The 6,000-nt window shown below is 39.4% G+C and overlaps 1 protein-coding gene across 1 annotated transcript in view; it reads right to left on the reverse strand.

The window, feature by feature from the left end:
• Positions 1–2,151, reverse strand: part of LRRC2 (leucine rich repeat containing 2) — a 76,961-nt gene extending 74,810 nt beyond the window's left edge. The window contains exon 1 of the mRNA XM_002193777.5: positions 2,010–2,151. The gene's annotated coding sequence lies outside the window, so the exon portion shown is untranslated. The remainder of the gene's footprint in view (positions 1–2,009) is intronic.
• Between the last annotated feature and the right edge of the window lie 3,849 nt (positions 2,152–6,000).

Below are 6,000 nucleotides of genomic sequence, written 5' to 3' on the forward strand. Positions count from 1 at the left end.
GCTGAATTACAATATTCCTTATACTTTCTCAACTCTTGTAACACTAATATGTTTGCCATCAAGCATGATAGATGTTACATATGCAAGGGGATTTATTACAGATGTATTCCCCTAGCACTTCAGCAAGCTGACTAATTATTCTTCCACTGACAATGAAGCTAATGAAACACTGGACTGATGTCTCTGACAAAAATCCACTCTTTTTTTTTTTTTTTTTTTACTGGGTATTGCTGAGGAGACGTCTAATTCTTTTAACACTGAGAGAAGCATTATATATTTGAAATGGGCATGTATTTTGAGGTTGTTTCTTATCAAAAGAAAAACAGCTCAAAATGCATTACATATTGGTAAAGGAGTTGAATCTATGAATGTAGCTGTAGCAGGTGTAAACAATTGTCTTTGGTAGCATACAACAGAGTCCTGAGAAACCAAAAGCATCTAATCAGTTTTAAGAAATGATTAGAGAGATCCCCCTTAACTTCTCATACCTAGACCCATGGTAAATAAATTTGCATTCTTTGTCACTGAGCAAAACACTGATGCTTTCATATACAAACAGATGATCTTAATTAAGCATAACACTACACTCTCAGATTTCTAAAACTTGTTTCGTGTCCATAATGTTTTTTAACACAATGCTCCATTGATTTCTTATTTGTCTTAATGTTCCTGAACAATTTCCGAGAATTGAGGCTACTATTACTTACCTTTCATGCGCCCTTAGAGGGTAAAGCCTCTGAAGTTACCTCTGTGAATGACCACATCATAAATGTTATTTTAAACTCTCTATCCTGACACTAATTAAAAACCCTCAAATTTTATCATTTTCTTTTTCTCCCTGGGGGGTATTTTACATGTATTGATCTAAGAATTCAATCCTGTCACCTACCTCTACTGCTGAGGTACAAAACAAACCTATATCTGACCTATAGCAGTCCTATTCTATTTCCAGTGTTAGATACAAGATCATTAGTCTGTGATGAGTAAAATAGTCATAGCCAATTGCAAAGATGTTAATTTCTGTGATTTAAGATGATGGTGCTTTCAACTACTCCAGCAGTCAAGTTATTTTAGCGCTAATGGCCCATGGCCCACCATACAGTCATGAGGTGGCATCTGTATTTTATCAGTTCTGTCACCACAGCTGTGTCTTTAGTGTTTCCCACAAAACTTTCCCACGTCTGTGGATAGGAGACACAGGTGACATTGACAGCTGGACATCTTCCTTTGGAATAATTCTCCACTTTTATGTTCTGTCTGAGGAGAACAAAGTGAATGAAACTCTTTGGTATGATTTACCTCTTTGATTAATAAGCATTATCATCCATTCCCTGATCCTTGAAACTGTGCTCAATTAACTGCTGTTGAGAGGAAGAGAGCTGGTCAGTACCTTTTAACCCACACAAAGTAATATGTCAATAATAGCACATAAATGCTTGTGGTAGCAAGAACAACAATAATGACAACATTTGACTTTAAATGGTAGGCTGTGTTCTCAAAAGATGTAGCAGGCTGTATTTCCATGCCAGTTAGATTAACTGTAAGTAGCCTTCAGAAACGAAAGTTCTATAACTCTTTTTAAATTCCACTCTAAATTTTGACAGACAGCAAAGATAAATGACTGACCTCTCAAACCATTTTTTTATTGAAAATCATTCTCTCACCAGCATATGTCCTTGAGATGAAATAGCAATGGTTTATTATAACTGAGTCACAGAGTGGAACTTGAAAGGCTTCCTAAATTATAAGGTTTGGATTTGTCACAAGTGTAAATCTATTTACAGGAGCTATGCATGAGGTGAATCTCTCTCTCTCTTTAAAGATATCCACCTGATACTGCCTTGGACTAAATGCTCTCTGTTTCAACTATTTTCCCCATTTGCATTAGTTTTTAAAGATCTGCAGCACAACAGGAGCAACCTGATAGCTACTTCCCACATTTCCTGCCATTTTCCACCTTGACCCCACACATCTGAAGAAACACAATAATCAGCAAAACTGTCACTTACCTACTACTAAAGAACACAAGTGTCCAGAGCTCCTGAGTGTGCTCTGCAGTTATTCAATGTGGGACAGTGGGGTTGTTTATAGCATTGCACAGATCATGGCCAGCCAGATCTGCTTGAACCCTGCAGCGTGACTAGCCTTCCAGATATACTAATATGCTATATTTGTAAAGTGATAACATGATCTGTGGTCTTACAGCAGAGGCACGGGCAGGATAAAGTGTCTGCACTGCATGAGTCAACACAGGATGGAAACAACAGTGCTAGGACAGCATCTCACTTGCTTCAAGGAAAGTGTGACAGAGCTAATATTACTCATGCTTATTTGCATTTGTTGGAAAAGGGCAAGGAGAATATATGAAAAATACATATGCAGTCTGAATTCCTCTAGTACAGGCTACGTTTTTCTTTCCATGTCCATTCAATTATGGACTAAATATATACACATGTGTACACAGACTATCACCATGCAGTTTCCATGAGTGCAAATTTACAGTAAATTCTACTTTTTCTTGCTGATGGTGGCTCACCTTTTTGGGACAGTGGAAGGGAGGAAGGGAGGAAGGGAGGAAGGGAGGAAGGGAGAGAGGGAGGGAGGGAGGGAGGGAGGGAGGGAGGGAGGGAGGAAGGAAGGAAGGAAGGAAGGAAGGAAGGAAGGAAGGAAGGAAGGAAGGAAGGAAGGAAGGAAGGAAGGAAGGAAGGAAGGAAGGAAGGAAGGAAGGAAGGAAGGAAGGAAGGAAGGAAGGAAGGAAGGAAGGAAGGAAGGAAGGAAGGAAGGAAGGAAGGAAGGAAGGAAGGAAGGAAGGAAGGAAGGAAGGAAGGAAGGAAGGAAGGAAGGAAGGAAGGAAGGAAGGAAGGAAGGAAGGAAGGAAGGAAGGAAGGAAGGAAGGAAGGAAGGAAGGAAGGAAGGAAGGAAGGAAGGAAGGAAGGAAGGAAGGAAGGAAGGAAGGAAGGAAGGAAGGAAGGAAGGAAGGAAGGAAGGAAGGAAGGAAGGAAGGAAGGAAGGAAGGAAGGAAGGAAGGAAGGAAGGAAGGAAGGAAGGAAGGAAGGAAGGAAGGAAGGAAGGAAGGAAGGAAGGAAGGAAGGAAGGAAGATTAATTTCAAAAAATAATGGTTTTCATCAGAAATATTTTCAAAAACTGCTTTTAATTTCTTTTCCTTTAAGATTCGGCTTTTCAATTATAATAGTTTCATATTTTAGGTTTGTTTTTTTTTTAACCAAACTTTTTCAACAATTTCTGCTTCTTTTTCATCCCTGCCAGTAACAATAACTATAAATTACTGCAGCTGGGCTTGGCTTAAGGGCTTACACTACAGGTACTAGTTTTACATTGCTGTGCTTTCAGTGAGCTTGCTGAAACCACATCATATTGGAATAGGAAAGTCATAATCTATGAATTTAAATGTTTGGTTTTGTCTTCAAGTCTAAAGGATGTAGTATCAGGATTCACTTTGATCCCTTTCAATGCAATGTGTTTCAAGGTATTGTGACATGCCTGAAAGATCCTGCATCACATACTCTTACTATTCAGTCATCTTAATCTTCACAAACATCAGTAATAAATAGTGATTGCCACATCTAATTTTTCTAATACATTTTTATTTTCTGATAAAACTACCCACAAATTTTCATGTTTTTTTTGCCATATAGCTATATGGATTTCCCGAGGCAGTGAGCATTACCAGACTTCAGCCAGAAGAGCTGATGAAGAAATCAGCGAGGGAGACAATACTTTGGAGCAGGGAAAGTGAATCCCTTCTCTATTCAAAAGCATGGTGCATAATTCTCCTTTTGTGTACACTGCCTAGGAAAATGTTTTGCTGCATTTTTGTTCAGAATGTGACAACATGAAATAATAATTAATTAGCAATTATATTAAGAAAATACTGACCTCCATCTCACTTTTTCAGGATCCATTCCTTGCTGTACAGGTGTTGATTTTGGCAAAAGAAGGTATGATGTCTTGTGTTCTTTAAGTGTGTAAATACTGAAATGTGCTTCAGTAACAGAAAGCTGTGCTTGCAGTAAATTCCCTGGCCTTAGCCAATGATTCATAGATCGGCTAACCTTCCAACTACAATCATATCTTACTCATTACAAGGGGAGGCTTAGGATATTTGCTGGAAAGGGAATGAGAAAAAAATATCAGCTGATGAAGTAGGCATCACCAAAAAAAAAAGTGAATGGGAAGGAATGGGAAGAGAGAGAGGTGGGGGAGAGAGGGACAAAATCTACAACACTGTTTAGTTGTGGATCTCAGTGTACTTGAGAAAAAAAATACAAAGGAAAAGGAAAACTGTAAGTCAGTACATAAATGATGGCATAGTAAGAAAATACCACAAGCGAAGGAGTAGCAGACAGCACACTGCTCAGGCCAGTGAACAGACAGAAGGCTTGTTTGCTAACAACAAAACCCATTGGCAGGCTTGAATCTATTTTAAGGCATGCTAGAGTGACAGAAGCTAGCTCGTTCAAAGGTGTTTGCCTACTGCATCCCGCATCCCAGTTCATCAGCAGCAGTATTCATCTGTCAGAGCCAAACTGACCTTGGCTCAAACACAGCCTTGCATGCCTGCCACAGCATTCCCACAGGAATTGCTTCTCATCCAGGTGATCCAGTAGACTGACCAGCATCTATGTAATCGTATGACACTGCAGTCTACTGAATCATCCTCCTGGATGAGGACTGTTGCCTGGGAAGTGGTACAAAAACAATCATTTCATGAAGCAGCCTGGTCCATTTTTGCTGCTGGAGTTCATCAGTCTCAGAAACTGGAGCTGTCGTGAAATACAGAAGGAGCCAGCACTGGACACCCTGACAACCAGGTCTTGGAAACAGCTTGCAAATCTGCCCAAGCTATTGTAGTTTGAAGCCAGCTGCTCCAGAGGCACCAGCTGTATTGCTTCCAGTGATAAATTCACTCTGAAGTCATAACAGCCCTGGCTATGATCAGTGTACTATCCTAGGATAGCAGATCCTCTACCCATGAAACAGACAAATCCATCACTCAGATAATCCAAATGATGTAAATGAGAATTGACTATAAACAAACACACCAAGAGATATTATGCTTCTCCACTTGTGCATTAGCTGTAGCAAAACTTCCCTACTTAATTCAATCTCTTCTTTACAGAAAACCCACAAAGTAAAGGCAACAAAGATACTGGCAACATAATCTGCTGCATAAATAATTTCTGTATAAGCATATCTATGCTTGTTTTTCTGGTCTATCTTCCTGGTTCACTCTAAGGATAACAATATGCGTTTAAATTAAGGTCAGTAGAAAACTCTAAATTAAGATCAGTGTCTGGGTAATACAGGCTGCAGCCAAGACCTCGCATGAGGTACAAGTGAGGAACAGCATTTTTTTAGACAAGGCATCTTCATACCAGCACTTCAGACCTAAAAGACTGACAACAGAGTGGCTCTAGCATAGCTGTAATCAAAACATTTAATAGAAGGAAACACTTGACAAGTAACAGGTTTTTAGGGACATATTTCCCATATACAACAAAGTAAAATCCGTACAAAGACGTACACAAAGTCAGGCTGAAGAAAGAATAGAACTTGCTCCAGTAATTTATCATGTACTGAACAAAACTATTCAGCAAAAATAAAACATTTTGCTTGTTGCTTTGTTTTCATATTATCCATATGGCTTTCAGTCTTGAGCTGTCAGAGCTGCTGAGTAAATGTAATAACACTGCAGAATCCATAAGTCACATTAGAAATCACTTCAGCAGGTCAGATTCTTATATCTGTGACCTTTCAGTATTAAGGGGTCAGTCCTTTCGGATGCAATCTCAGTATGCATCAAAGAAAGATTCATTTTATAACTCCTGACAAAGCTACAGCCCAGAGATGACCGTTCTGAAATGTGCCTGGAGCATTAGTATGATGAGTTGAGTCTCAGGCAATGTCCATAATTCTGGGCTCTGAGTCATGCTATTTTGCTGTCCTACCTGTTCTGTGAGACCTTTTGTGCAGATTTA

This window comes from Taeniopygia guttata, chromosome Z (genome assembly GCF_048771995.1).
Source record: "Taeniopygia guttata chromosome Z, bTaeGut7.mat, whole genome shotgun sequence".
In the NCBI taxonomy this organism is placed as follows: Eukaryota; Metazoa; Chordata; class Aves; order Passeriformes; family Estrildidae; genus Taeniopygia; species Taeniopygia guttata.